The sequence below is a fragment of the Bacillus rossius genome, unplaced genomic scaffold (assembly GCF_032445375.1).
Source record: "Bacillus rossius redtenbacheri isolate Brsri unplaced genomic scaffold, Brsri_v3 Brsri_v3_scf671, whole genome shotgun sequence".
Taxonomy (NCBI): domain Eukaryota; kingdom Metazoa; phylum Arthropoda; class Insecta; order Phasmatodea; family Bacillidae; genus Bacillus; species Bacillus rossius.
The window spans coordinates 12,501-26,847 of record NW_026962889.1 but is presented as its reverse complement, the minus strand read 5'-3'; positions in this window follow the sequence as shown (position 1 = coordinate 26,847).

Genomic DNA, 14,347 nt, shown 5'->3' with positions numbered 1-14,347 from the left:
CCGCGTCTACCCATGGGGAGCGGGCAGCCAGAAAATTCTGGCGGCGACCGAGGCCTCCGCGGCCGAGGAAAAGGTCATTGGTAATATTACATGTTAAATTAACATGTGTATTAACACATGCTGGGAGAAGCAGGCATTCTGGACTTTGAAAAATTTCGAGCAGGGGCCGGAGAAATTCTCCCGGCGACCGAGGCCTCCGCGGCCGGGAGAACTCTCGGCGCTCGGGCTCCGCGTCTACCCATGGGGAGCGGGCAGCCAGAAAATTCTGGCGGCGACCGAGGCCTCCGCGGCCGAGGAAATGGTCCTTGGTAATTTTACATGTTAAATTAACATGTGTATTAACACAGGCTGGGAGAAGCAGGCATTCTGGACTTTGGAAAATTTCGAGCAGGGGCCGGAGAAATTCTCCCGGCGACCGAGGCCTCTGCGGCCGGGAGAACTCTCGGCGCTCGGGCTCCGGGTGTACCCGCGGCAAGGCCCATTTTGTGTTATATAGGGGGTAGTGGTGTCCCGAGGGGGAAAAAATTAACATGTTAAATACTGCTTCCAGGCAATAGGAAAATGTCTCGGCGACGGAACGCACCACTACCCGGCGAATTCCCGCCCCTCGGACTCCGTGCGCCAGCTTGTAAGAGCGAATCGGGACTTGGAAAAAATTTTATCGGGGAGCCAGAAAATTCTCCCGGCGATCAAGGCAATCACCGCCGGGAGAATTTTTTCTAGCTAACCGATTGAAATTTTCAAAGTACCAATTGCCTCGAAAACAACCACGAACGTAAAACAACCACGAACGGAAAACAACCACGAACGACAACAACCACGAACGACAACAACCACGAACGACAACAACCACGAACGGAAAACAACCCCGAACGACAACAACCACGAACGCACAACAACCACGAATGAAAACAACCACGAACGGTAAACAACCACGAACGAAAACAACCACGAACGAAAACCACCTCGTTCGTGGTTGTTCGCCTTGTGGGGCGAATCGGGACATCATGCAAATAGCTGGAGACATTCTCCCGGCGATCGAGGCCTCGGCGCCCGGGAAAAATGCCCGCGCTCGGGCGTTGTGGGCACCCATTGCATGGCCCATTTTGGGTTATATAGGGGGTAGTGGTGTCCCGAGGGGGAAAAAATTAACATGTTAAATACTGCTCCCAGGCAATTGTAAAATGTCTCGGCGACGGAAGGCACCACTACCCGGCATATTTCCGCCCCTCGGACTCCGTGCGCCAGCCTGTAATAGCGAATCGGGACTTAGAAAAAATTCGAGCAGAGAGCCAGAAAATTCTCCCGGCGATGGAGGCCTCCGCGGCCGAGGAAATTGTCATTGGTGATTTTGCATGTTAAATTAACATGTGTATTAACACAGGCTTGGAGAAGCAAGCCTGCGGGACTCTGCAATACATTGAGCGGGGAGCCAGAAAATTCTGGCGGCGACCGAGGCCTCCGCGGCCGGGAGAACTCTCGGCGCTCGGGCTCCGCGTCTACACATGGGGAGCGGGCAGCCAGAAAATTCTGGCGGCGACCGAGGCCTCCGCGGCCGAGGAAATGGTCCTTGGTGATTTTACATGTTAAATTAACATGTGTATTAACACAGGCTGGGAGAAGCAAGCCTGCGGGTCGCTGCAATATATTGAGCGGGGAGCCAGAAATTTCTGGCGGCGACCGAGGCCTCCGCGGCCGGGGAAATAATCCTCGGTAATTTTACATGTTAAATTAACATGTGTATTAACACAGGCTTGGAGAAGCAAGCCTGCGGGACTCTGCAATACATTGAGCGGGGAGCCAGAAATTTCTGGCGGCGACCGAGGCCTCTGCGGCCGGGATAATAATCCTTGGTAATTTTACATGTTAAATTAACATGTGTATTAACACAGGCTGGGAGAACTAGGCATTCTGGACTTTGAAAAATTTCGAGCAGGGGCCGGAGAAATTCTCCCGGCGACCGAGGCCTCCGCGGCCGGGAGAACTCTCGGCGCTCGGGCAGCGCGTCTACCCATGGGGAGCGGGCAGCCAGAAAATTCTGGCGGCGACCGAGGCCTCCGCGGCCGAGGAAAAGGTCATTGGTAATATTACATGTTAAATTAACATGTGTATTAACACATGCTGGGAGAAGCAGGCATTCTGGACTTTGAAAAATTTCGAGCAGGGGCCGGAGAAATTCTCCCGGCGACCGAGGCCTCCGCGGCCGGGAGAACTCTCGGCGCTCGGGCTCCGCGTCTACCAATGGGGAGCGGGCAGCCAGAAAATTCTGGCGGCGACCGAGGCCTCCGCGGCCGAGGAAATGGTCCTTGTTGATTTTACATGTTAAATTAACATGTGTATTAACACAGGCTGGGAGAAGCAAGCCTGCGGGACTCTGCAATACATTGAGCGGGGAGCCAGAAAATTCTGGCGGCGACCGAGGCCTCCGCGGCCGAGGAAATGGTCCTCAATGATTTTACATGTTAAATTATCATGTGTATTAACACAGGCTGGGAGAAGCAAGCCTGCGGGACTCTGCAATACATTGAGCGGGGAGCCAGAAAATTCTGGCGGCGACCGAGGCCTCCGCGGCCGGGGAAATAATCCTCGGTAATTTTACATGTTAAATTAACATGTGTATTAACACAGGCTGGGAGAAGCAGGCATTCTGGACTTTGAAAAATTTCGAGCAGGGGCCGGAGAAATTCTCCCGGCGACCGAGGCCTCCGCGGCCGGGAGAACTTCGGCGCTCGGGCTCCGCGTGTACCCGCCGCAAGGCCCATTTTGGGTTATATAGGGGGTAGTGGTGTCTCTGGAGGGAAAAAATACACGGTAAATATTGCAGCCAGAGCCTATGGCAATCTGTTGGCGACCGAGGCCTCCACACGCCGGCAAATTTTCGGCTCTCGGACTGTGTGTATTCCACTGGAGACAGGCCTGCGGGACTCTGTAATATATTGAGCCGGGAGCCAGAAAATTCTGGCGGCGACCGAGGCCTCCGCGGCCGGGGAAATAATCCTCGGTAATTTTACATGTTAAATTAACATGTGTATTAACACAGGCTGGGAGAAGCAAGCCTGCGGGTCGCTGCAATATATTGAGCGGGGAGCCAGAAAATTCTGGCGGCGACCGAGGCCTCCGCGGCCGGGGAAATAATCCTCGGTAATTTTACATGTTAAATTAACATGTGTATTAACACAGGCTTGGAGAAGCAAGCCTGCGGGACTCTGCAATACATTGAGCGGGGAGCCAGAAAATTCTGGCGGCGACCGCGGCCTCTGCGGCCAGGGAAATAATCCTCGGTAATTTTACATGTTAAATAACCATGTGTATTAACACAGGCTGGGAGAAGCAAGCATGCGGGACTCTGCAATATATTGAGCAGGGAGCCAGAAAATTCTGGCTGCGACCGAGGCCTCTGCGGCCGAGGAAATGGTCATTGGTAATTTTACATGTTAAATTAACATGTGTTTTAACACAGGCTGGGAGATGCAGGCATTCTGGACTTAGAAAAATTTCGAGCAGGGGCCCGAGAAATTCTCCCGGCGACCGAGGCCTCTGCGGCCGGGAGAACTCTCGAAAACCACCTCGTTCGTGGTTGTTTGCCGTGCGGGGCGAATCGGGAAATCTAGCAAATAGCTGAAGACATTCTCCCGGCGATGGAGGCCTCGGCGGCCGGGAAAAACGCCCGCGCTCGGGCGTTGCGCGCCCCCTTGGCAAGGCCCATTTTGGGTTATATAGGGGGTAGTGGTGTCCCGAGGGGAAAAAATTAACATGTTAAATACTGCTCCCAGGCAATTGTAAAATGTCTCGGCGACGGAAGGCACCACTACCCGGCATATTTACGCCCCTCGGACTCCGTGCGCCAGCCTGTAATAGCGAATCGGGACTTAGAAAAAAAATTCGAGCAGGGAGCCAGAACATTTTCCCGGCGATCGAGGCCTCCGCGGCCGAGGAATTTGTCATTGGTGATTTTGCATGTTAAATTAACATGTGTATTAACACAGGCTTGGAGAAGCAAGCCTGCGGGACTCTGCAATACATTGAGCGGGCAGCCAGAAAATTCTGGCGGCGACCGTGGCCTCCGCGGCCGGGGAAATAATCCTCTGTAATTTTACATGTTAAATTAACATGTGTATTAACACAGGCTTGGAGAAGCAAGCCTGCGGGACTCTGCAATACATTGAGCGGGGAGCCAGAAATTTCTGGCGGCGACCGAGGCCTCTGCGGCCGGGATAATAATCCTTGGTAATTTTACATGTTAAATTAACATGTGTATTAACACAGGCTGGGAGAACTAGGCATTCTGGACTTTGAAAAATTTCGAGCAGGGGCCGGAGAAATTCTCCCGGCGACCGAGGCCTCCGCGGCCGGGAGAACTCTCGGCGCTCGGGCTCCGCGTCTACCCATGGGGAGCGGGCAGCCAGAAAATTCTGGCGGCGACCGAGGCCTCCGCGGCCGAGGAAAAGGTCATTGGTAATATTACATGTTAAATTAACATGTGTATTAACACATGCTGGGAGAAGCAGGCATTCTGGACTTTGAAAAATTTCGAGCAGGGGCCGGAGAAATTCTCCCGGCGACCGAGGCCTCCGCGGCCGGGAGAACTCTCGGCGCTCGGGCTCCGCGTCTACCCTTGGGGAGCGGGCAGCCAGAAAATTCTGGCGGCGACCGAGGCCTCCGCGGCCGAGGAAATGGTCCTTGGTGATTTTACATGTTAAATTAACATGTGTATTAACACAGGCTGGGAGAAGCAGGCATTCTGGACTTTGGAAAATTTCGAGCAGGGGCCGGAGAAAATCTCCCGGCGACCGAGGCCTCTGCGGCCGGGAGAACTCTCGGCGCTCGGGCTCCGGGTGTACCCGCGGCAAGGCCCATTTTGTGTTATATAGGGGGTAGTGGTGTCCCGAGGGGGAAAAAATTAACATGTTAAATACTGCTTCCAGGCAATAGGAAAATGTCTCGGCGACGGAACACACCACTACCCGGCGAATTCCCGCCCCTCGGACTCCGTGCGCCAGCTAGTAAGAGCGAATCGGGACTTGGAAAAAATTTTATCGGGGAGCCAGAAAATTCTCCCGGCGATCAAGGCAATCACCGCCGGGAGAATTTTTTCTAGCTAACCGATTGAAATTTTCAAAGTACCAATTGCCTCGAAAACAACCACGAACGTAAAACAACCACGAACGGAAAACAACCACGAACGACAACAACCACGAACGACAACAACCACGAACGACAACAACCACGAACGGAAAACAACCCCGAACGACAACAACCACGAACGCACAACAACCACGAATGAAAACAACCACGAACAGTAAACAACCACGAACGAAAACAACCACGAACGAAAACCACCTCGTTCGTGGTTGTTCGCCTTGTGGGGCGAATCGGGACATCATGCAAATAGCTGGAGACATTCTCCCGGCGATCGAGGCCTCGGCGCCCGGGAAAAATGCCCGCGCTCGGGCGTTGTGGGCACCCATTGCATGGCCCATTTTGGGTTATATAGGGGGTAGTGGTGTCCCGAGGGGGAAAAAATTAACATGTTAAATACTGCTCCCAGGCAATTGTAAAATGTCTCGGCGACGGAAGGCACCACTACCCGGCATATTTCCGCCCCTCGGACTCCGTGCGCCAGCCTGTAATAGCGAATCGGGACTTAGAAAAAATTCGAGCAGAGAGCCAGAAAATTCTCCCGGCGATGGAGGCCTCCGCGGCCGAGGAAATTGTCATTGGTGATTTTGCATGTTAAATTAACATGTGTATTAACACAGGCTTGGAGAAGCAAGCCTGCGGGACTCTGCAATACATTGAGCGGGGAGCCAGAAAATTCTGGCGGCGACCGAGGCCTCCGCGGCCGGGAGAACTCTCGGCGCTCGGGCTCCGCGTCTACACATGGGGAGCGGGCAGCCAGAAAATTCTGGCGGCGACCGAGGCCTCCGCGGCCGAGGAAATGGTCCTTGGTGATTTTACATGTTAAATTAACATGTGTATTAACACAGGCTGGGAGAAGCAAGCCTGCGGGTCGCTGCAATATATTGAGCGGGGAGCCAGAAATTTCTGGCGGCGATCGAGGCCTCCGCGGCCGGGGAAATAATCCTCGGTAATTTTACATGTTAAATTAACATGTGTATTAACACAGGCTTGGAGAAGCAAGCCTGCGGGTCTCTGCAATACATTGAGCGGGGAGCCAGAAATTTCTGGCGGCGACCGAGGCCTCTGCGGCCGGGATAATAATCCTTGGTAATTTTACATGTTAAATTAACATGTGTATTAACACAGGCTGGGAGAACTAGGCATTCTGGACTTTGAAAAATTTCGAGCAGGGGCCAGAGAAATTCTCCCGGCGACAGAGGCCTCCGCGGCCGGGAGAAATCTCGGCGCTCGGGCAGCGCGTCTACCCATGGGGAGCGGGCAGCCAGAAAATTCTGGCGGCGACCGAGGCCTCCGCGGACGAGGAAAAGGTCATTGGTAATATTACATGTTAAATTAACATGTGTATTAACACATGCTGGGAGAAGCAGGCATTCTGGACTTTGAAAAATTTCGAGCAGGGGCCGGAGAAATTCTCCCGGCGACCGAGGCCTCCGCGGCCGGGAGAACTCTCGGCGCTCGGGCTCCGCGTCTACCAATGGGGAGCGGGCAGCCAGAAAATTCTGGCGGCGACCGAGGCCTCCGCGGCCGAGGAAATGGTCCTTGTTGATTTTACATGTTAAATTAACATGTGTATTAACACAGGCTGGGAGAAGCAAGCCTGCGGGACTCTGCAATACATTGAGCGGGGAGCCAGAAAATTCTGGCGGCGACCGAGGCCTCCGCGGCCGAGGAAATGGTCCTCAATGATTTTACATGTTAAATTAACATGTGTATTAACACAGGCTGGGAGAAGCAAGCCTGCGGGACTCTGCAATACATTGAGCGGGGAGCCAGAAAATTCTGGCGGCGACCGAGGCCTCCGCGGCCGGGGAAATAATCCTCGGTAATTTTACATGTTAAATTAACATGTGTATTAACACAGGCTGGGAGAAGCAGGCATTCTGGACTTTGAAAAATTTCGAGCAGGGGCCGGAGAAATTCTCCCGGCGACCGAGGCCTCCGCGGCCGGGAGAACTTCGGCGCTCGGGCTCCGCGTGTACACGCCGCAAGGCCCATTTTGGGTTATATAGGGGGTAGTGGTGTCTCTGGAGGGAAAAAATACACGGTAAATATTGCAGCCAGAGCCTATGGCAATCTGTTGGCGACCGAGGCCTCCACACCCCGGCAAATTTTCGGCTCTCGGACTGTGTGTATTCCACTGGAGACAGGCCTGCGGGACTCTGTAATATATTGAGCCGGGAGCCAGAAAATTCTGGCGGCGACCGAAGCCTCCGCGGCCGGGGAAATAATCCTCGGTAATTTTACATGTTAAATTAACATGTGTATTAACACAGGCTGGGAGAAGCAAGCCTGCGGGTCGCTGCAATATATTGAGCGGGGAGCCAGAAAATTCTGGCGGCGACCGAGGCCTCCGCGGCCGGGGAAATAATCCTCGGTAATTTTACATGTTAAATTAACATGTGTATTAACACAGGCTTGGAGAAGCAAGCCTGCGGGACTCTGCAATACATTGAGCGGGGAGCCAGAAAATTCTGGCGGCGACCGCGGCCTCTGCGGCCAGGGAAATAATCCTCGGTAATTTTACATGTTAAATAACCATGTGTATTAACACAGGCTGGGAGAAGCAAGCATGCGGGACTCTGCAATATATTGAGCAGGGAGCCAGAAAATTCTGGCTGCGACCGAGGCCTCTGCGGCCGAGGAAATGGTCATTGGTAATTTTACATGTTAAATTAACATGTGTTTTAACACAGGCTGGGAGATGCAGGCATTCTGGACTTAGAAAAATTTCGAGCAGGGGCCCGAGAAATTCTCCCGGCGACCGAGGCCTCCGCGGCCGGGAGAACTCTCGAAAACCACCTCGTTCGTGGTTGTTTGCCGTGCGGGGCGAATCGGGAAATCTAGCAAATAGCTGAAGACATTCTCCCGGCGATGGAGGCCTCGGCGGCCGGGAAAAACGCCCGCGCTCGGGCGTTGCGCGCCCCCTTGGCAAGGCCCATTTTGGGTTATATAGGGGGTAGTGGTGTCCCGAGGGGAAAAAATTAACATGTTAAATACTGCTCCCAGGCAATTGTAAAATGTCTCGGCGACGGAAGGCACCACTACCCGGCATATTTACGCCCCTCGGACTCCGTGCGCCAGCCTGTAATAGCGAATCGGGACTTAGAAAAAAAATTCGAGCAGGGAGCCAGAACATTTTCCCGGCGATCGAGGCCTCCGCGGCCGAGGAATTTGTCATTGGTGATTTTGCATGTTAAATTAACATGTGTATTAACACAGGCTTGGAGAAGCAAGCCTGCGGGACTCTGCAATACATTGAGCGGGCAGCCAGAAAATTCTGGCGGCGACCGAGGCCTCCGCGGCCGGGGAAATAATCCTCTGTAATTTTACATGTTAAATTAACATGTGTATTAACACAGGCTTGGAGAAGCAAGCCTGCGGGACGCTGCAATACATTGAGCGGGGAGCCAGAAATTTCTGGCGGCGACCGAGGCCTCTGCGGCCGGGATAATAATCCTTGGTAATTTTACATGTTAAATTAACATGTGTATTAACACAGGCTGGGAGAACTAGGCATTCTAGACTTTGAAAAATTTCGAGCAGGGGCCGGAGAAATTCTCCCGGCGACCGAGGCCTCCGCGGCCGGGAGAACTCTCGGCGCTCGGGCTCCGCGTCTACCCATGGGGAGCGGGAAGCCAGAAAATTCTGGCGGCGACCGAGGCCTCCGCGGCCGAGGAAATGGTCCTTGGTGATTTTACATGTTAAATTAACATGTGTATTAACACAGGCTGGGAAAAGCAAGCCTGCGGGACTCTGCAATATATTGAGCGGGGAGCCAGAAAATTCTGGCGGCGACCGAGGCCTCCACGGCCGGGGAAATAATCCTCGGTAATTTAACATGTTAAATTAACATGTGTATTAACACAGGCTTGGAGAAGCATGCCTGCGGGACTCTGCAATACATTGAGCGGGGAGCCAGAAAATTCTGGCGGCGACCGAGGCCTCTGCGGCCGAGGAAATGGTCATTGGTAATTTTACATGTTAAATTAACATGTGTATTAACACAGGCTGGGAAAAGCAAGCCTGCGGGACTCTGCAATATATTGAGCGGGGAGCCAGAAAATTCTGGCGGCGACCGAGGCCTCCACGGCCGGGGAAATAATCCTCGGTAATTTAACATGTTAAATTAACATGTGTATTAACACAGGCTGGGAGAAGCAGGCATTCTGGACTTTGAAAAATTTCGAGCAGGGGCCGGAGAAATTCTCCCGGCGACCGAGGCCTCCGCGGCCGGGAGAACACTCGGCGCTCGGGCTCCGCGTGTACCCGCGGCAAGGCCCATGTTGGGTTATATAGGGGGTAGTGGTGTCCCGAGGGGGAAAAAATTAACATGTTAAATACAGCTTCCAGGCAATAGAAAAATGTCTCGGCGACGGAAGGCACCACTACCCGGCGAATTCCCGCCCCTCTGACTCCGTGCGCCAGCCTGTAATAGCGAATCGGGACTTAGAAAAAATTCGAGCAGGGAGCCAGACAATTCTGTCGGCGACCGAGGCCTCCGTGGCCGGGGAAATAATCCTCGGTAATTTTACATGTTAAATTAACATGTGTATTAACACAGGCTTGGAGAACCAAGCCTGCGGGACTCTGCAATACATTGAGCGGGGAGCCAGAAAATTCTGGCGGCGACCGAGGCCTCCGCGGCCGGGGAAATAATCCTCGGTAATTTTACATGTTAAATTAACATGTGTATTAACACAGGCTTGGAGAACCAAGCCTGCGGGACTCTGCAATACATTGAGAGGTGAGCCAGAAAATTCTGGCGGCGACCGAGGCCTCCGCGGCCGAGGAAATGGTCCTCGGTGATTTTACATGTTAAATTAACATGTGTATTAACACAGGCTGGGAGAAGCAAGCCTGCGGGACTCTGCAATATATTGAGCGGGGAGCCAGAAAATTCTGGCGGCGACCGAGGCCTCCACGGCCGGGGAAATAATCCTCGATAATTTAACATGTTAAATTAACATGTGTATTAACACAGGCTGGGAGAAGCAGGCATTCTGGACTTTGAAAAATTTCGAGCAGGGGCCGGAGAAATTCTCCCGGCGACCGAGGCCTCCGCGGCCGGGAGAACTTCGGCGCTCGGGCTCTGCGTGTACCCACCGCAAGGCCTATTTTGGGTTTTATAGGGGGTAGTGGTGTCTCTGGAGGGAAAAAATACACGGTAAATATTGCAGCCAGAGCCTATGGCAATCTGTTGGCGACCGAGGCCTCCACACCCCGGCAAATTTTCGGCTCTCGGACTGTGTGTATTCCACTGGAGACAGGCCTGCGGGACTCTGTAATATATTGAGCCGGGAGCCAGAAAATTCTGGCGGCGACCGAGGCCTCCGCGGCCGAGGAAAAGGTCATTGGTAAAATTACATGTTAAATTAACATGTGTATTAACACAGGCTGGGAGAAGCAGGCATTCTGGACTTAGAAAAATTTCGAGCAGGGGCCCGAGAAATTCTCCCGGCTACGAGGCCTCCGCGGCCGGGAGAACTCTCGGCGCTCGGGCTCCGCGTCTACACATGGGGAGCGGGCAGCCAGAAAATTCTGGCGGCGACCGAGGCCTCCGCGGCCGAGGAAATGGTCCTTGGTGATTTTACATGTTAAATTAACATGTGTATTAACACAGGCTGGGAGAAGCAAGCCTGCGGGTCGCTGCAATATATTGAGCGGGGAGCCAGAAATTTCTGGCGGCGACCGAGGCCTCCGCGGCCGGGGAAATAATCCTCGGTAATTTTACATGTTAAATTAACATGTGTATTAACACAGGCTTGGAGAAGCAAGCATGCGGGACTCTGCAATATATTGAGCAGGGAGCCAGAAAATTCTGGCTGCGACCGAGGCCTCTGCGGCCGAGGAAATGGTCATTGGTAATTTTACATGTTAAATTAACATGTGTTTTAACACAGGCTGGGAGATGCAGGCATTCTGGACTTAGAAAAATTTCGAGCAGGGGCCAGGGAAATTCTCCCTGCGACCGAGGCCTCCGCGGCCGGGAGAACTCTCGAAAACCACCTCGTTCGTGGTTGTTTGTCGTGCGGGGCGAATCGGGAAATCTAGCAAATAGCTGAAGACATTCTCCCGGCGATGGAGGTCTCGGCGGCCGGGAAAAACGCCCGCGCTCGGGCGTTGCGCGCCCCCTTGGCAAGGCCCATTTTGCGTTATATAGGGGGTAGTGGTGTCACGAGGGGAAAAAATTAACATGTTAAATACTGCTCCCAGGCAATTGTAAAATGTCTCGGCGACGGAAGGCACCACTACCCGGCATATTTACGCCCCTCGGACTCCGTGCGCCAGCCTGTAATAGCGAATCGGGACTTAGAAAAAAAATTCGAGCAGGGAGCCAGAACATTTTCCCGGCGATCGAGGCCTCCGCGGCCGAGGAATTTGTCATTGGTGATTTTGCATGTTAAATTAACATGTGTATTAACACAGGCTTGGAGAAGCAAGCCTGCGGGACTCTGCAATACATTGAGCGGGCAGCCAGAAAATTCTGGCGGCGACCGAGGCCTCCGCGGCCGGGGAAATAATCCTCTGTAATTTTACATGTTAAATTAACATGTGTATTAACACAGGCTTGGAGAAGCAAGCCTGCGGGACTCTGCAATACATTGAGCGGGGAGCCAGAAATTTCTGGCGGCGACCGAGGCCTCTGCGGCCGGGATAATAATCCTTGGTAATTTTACATGTTAAATTAACATGTGTATTAACACAGGCTGGGAGAACTAGGCATTCTGGACTTTGAAAAATTTCGAGCAGGGGCCGGAGAAATTCTCCCGGCGACCGAGGCCTCCGCGGCCGGGAGAACTCTCGGCGCTCGGGCTCCGCGTCTACCCATGGGGAGCGGGCAGCCAGAAAATTCTGGCGGCGACCGAGGCCTCCGCGGCCGAGGAAAAGGTCATTGGTAATATTACATGTTAAATTAACATGTGTATTAACACATGCTGGGAGAAGCAGGCATTCTGGACTTTGAAAAATTTCGAGCAGGGGCCGGAGAAATTCTCCCGGCGACCGAGGCCTCCGCGGCCGGGAGAACTCTCGGCGCTTGGGCAGCGCGTCTACCCATGGGGAGCGGGCAGCCAGAAAATTCTGGCGGTGACCGAGGCCTCCGCGGCCGAGGAAATGGTCCTTGGTGATTTTACATGTTAAATTAACATGTGTATTAACACAGGCTGGGAGAAGCAGGCATTCTGGACTTAGAAAAATTTCGAGCAGGGGCCGTTGAAATTCTCCCGGCGACCGAGGCCTCCGCGGCCGGGAGAACTCTCGGCGCTCGGGCTCCGCGTGTACACGCGTCAAGGCCCATTTTGGGTTATATAGGGTGTAGTGGTGTCTCTGGAGGGAAAAAATACACGGTAAATATTGCAGCCAGAGCCTATGGCAATCTGTTGGCGACCGAGGCCTCCACACCCCGGCAAATTTTCGGCTCTCGGACTGTGTGTATTCCACTGGAGACAGGCCTGCGGGACTGTGCAGTATATTGAGCGGGGAGCCAGGAAAATCTCCCGGCGACCGAGGCCTCCGCGGCCGAGGAAATGGTAATTGGTGGTTTTGCATGTAAAATTAACATGTGTATTAACACAAGCTGGGATGAGAGGAATTTGGCGGCGACCGAGGCCTCCTCACCCCGGCAAAATATCAGCTACCGGGCTCTGCATATTCCTACAGAAGCAGGCCTGCAGGACTCTGCAATATATTGAGCGGGAACCAGAAAATTCTGGCGGCGACCGAGGCCTCCGCGGCCGAGGAAAATTGTCATTGGTGGTTTGCATGTAAAATTAACATGTGTATTAACACAAGCTGTGACCAGAGGAATTTGGCGGCGACCGGGGCCTCCACACCCCGGCAAAATATCAGCTACCGGGCTCTGCTTATTCACATTCAAGCAGGCATTAGGGACTCTGAAAAGTTTCGGGCGGGGAGCCAGAAAATTCTCCCGGCCACAGAGCCCTCCCTCCCGAGAGTCTGTGTAAATGCCTGTTATACAGGCCCCATGAATTCCAGCCTTATAGGTTATTTTAAGTCTCCGTTCGTGGTTGTTCGTAAACAACTGCGATTCGGGATTTTGACCTATTTCCTATGATCATGTTCCCGGAAGTTAGCCAGCCTCTTTCAGTCAAAATCTCATATTTTGGGTACCTTTGTGAACCCATCGATAGGCCCATTTTGGGTATATTAGGGGGACATGCAATCGGGAAAAATTGGAATTATTTGCAATATGGAAAGAATATGTACATAAATGAAAAGGGAGTCCCCCCGAGTTTTCTCGCCCTATATATATTGCAAAAATATCCAATTAATTATTGTGGAACCTGTAGCACCTTTCTATGAAGCAGAATTAACATTACAGAACGGTTTGAATGCTACCACCTCAGTTTCTCTACAATGCATTGGATTTCAAAGAGGTGAATTACTGTGGATGGTACTGTTGTATGGCTAACAAATCGTCTGGGAAACAATGCAGAATTAAATTAAGAAGGTTGTATGTTTTCTGTTACATGGTGGAGGTGCCCTCTAGTACACAGTAAAATGTTTTGTGGACTGCAGCTCCTTGAGGAATTAATTCAGTATGGGTCTTGTAGTGGTCTGAAAGTGGATGAAGTGGTGAAGCGGACATGCTACCTCAAAATGCTTGATTGATTCATGCCCAGTTCCCCCAAGAAGCGGTACATTGAAAAAATTGATTTACTTTGTGGATGATACTAGCAAATACTATCCGCTGGGGGAAGTAAGCAGAAATTTGGTGGTCGTATGTTTGTTACATGGTAGAGGTGCTTTCTAGTACACAATGAAATGCTTGGTGTACCGCTGCTCCTTGAAGAATTAATTCCATATGGGTCTAGCCGTGGTCTTAACTGTGAACACGAAGAACTATCTAAAGTGGCCTATCTGTCTGAACTGCAATACACAAGCTGCGAGCCAATGCTATACCTTTCTCAGGTAACGAGCTCTTGTGCGGCGATTCGATTGGATGCGAAATGGTGGGGAACGCGTGTCCGGCTCGTCTTAACCAAGTAATGGTTCCCCTCTGTTAACAATGAAATGTTTGATGGATCGCAGCTCCCTGAGAGACAAGTTTCAAAGGGGTTAGTCGCGGTCTTCAATCCTGGCCAAGGTGCAGTCACCATCTATAAGAGATACCTGCTTTACTGAAGGGTAGCAAGAGTTCCCTTGCCCGCATGTTGCTCCGTGGGGGTATATCAGTATAAAGGTA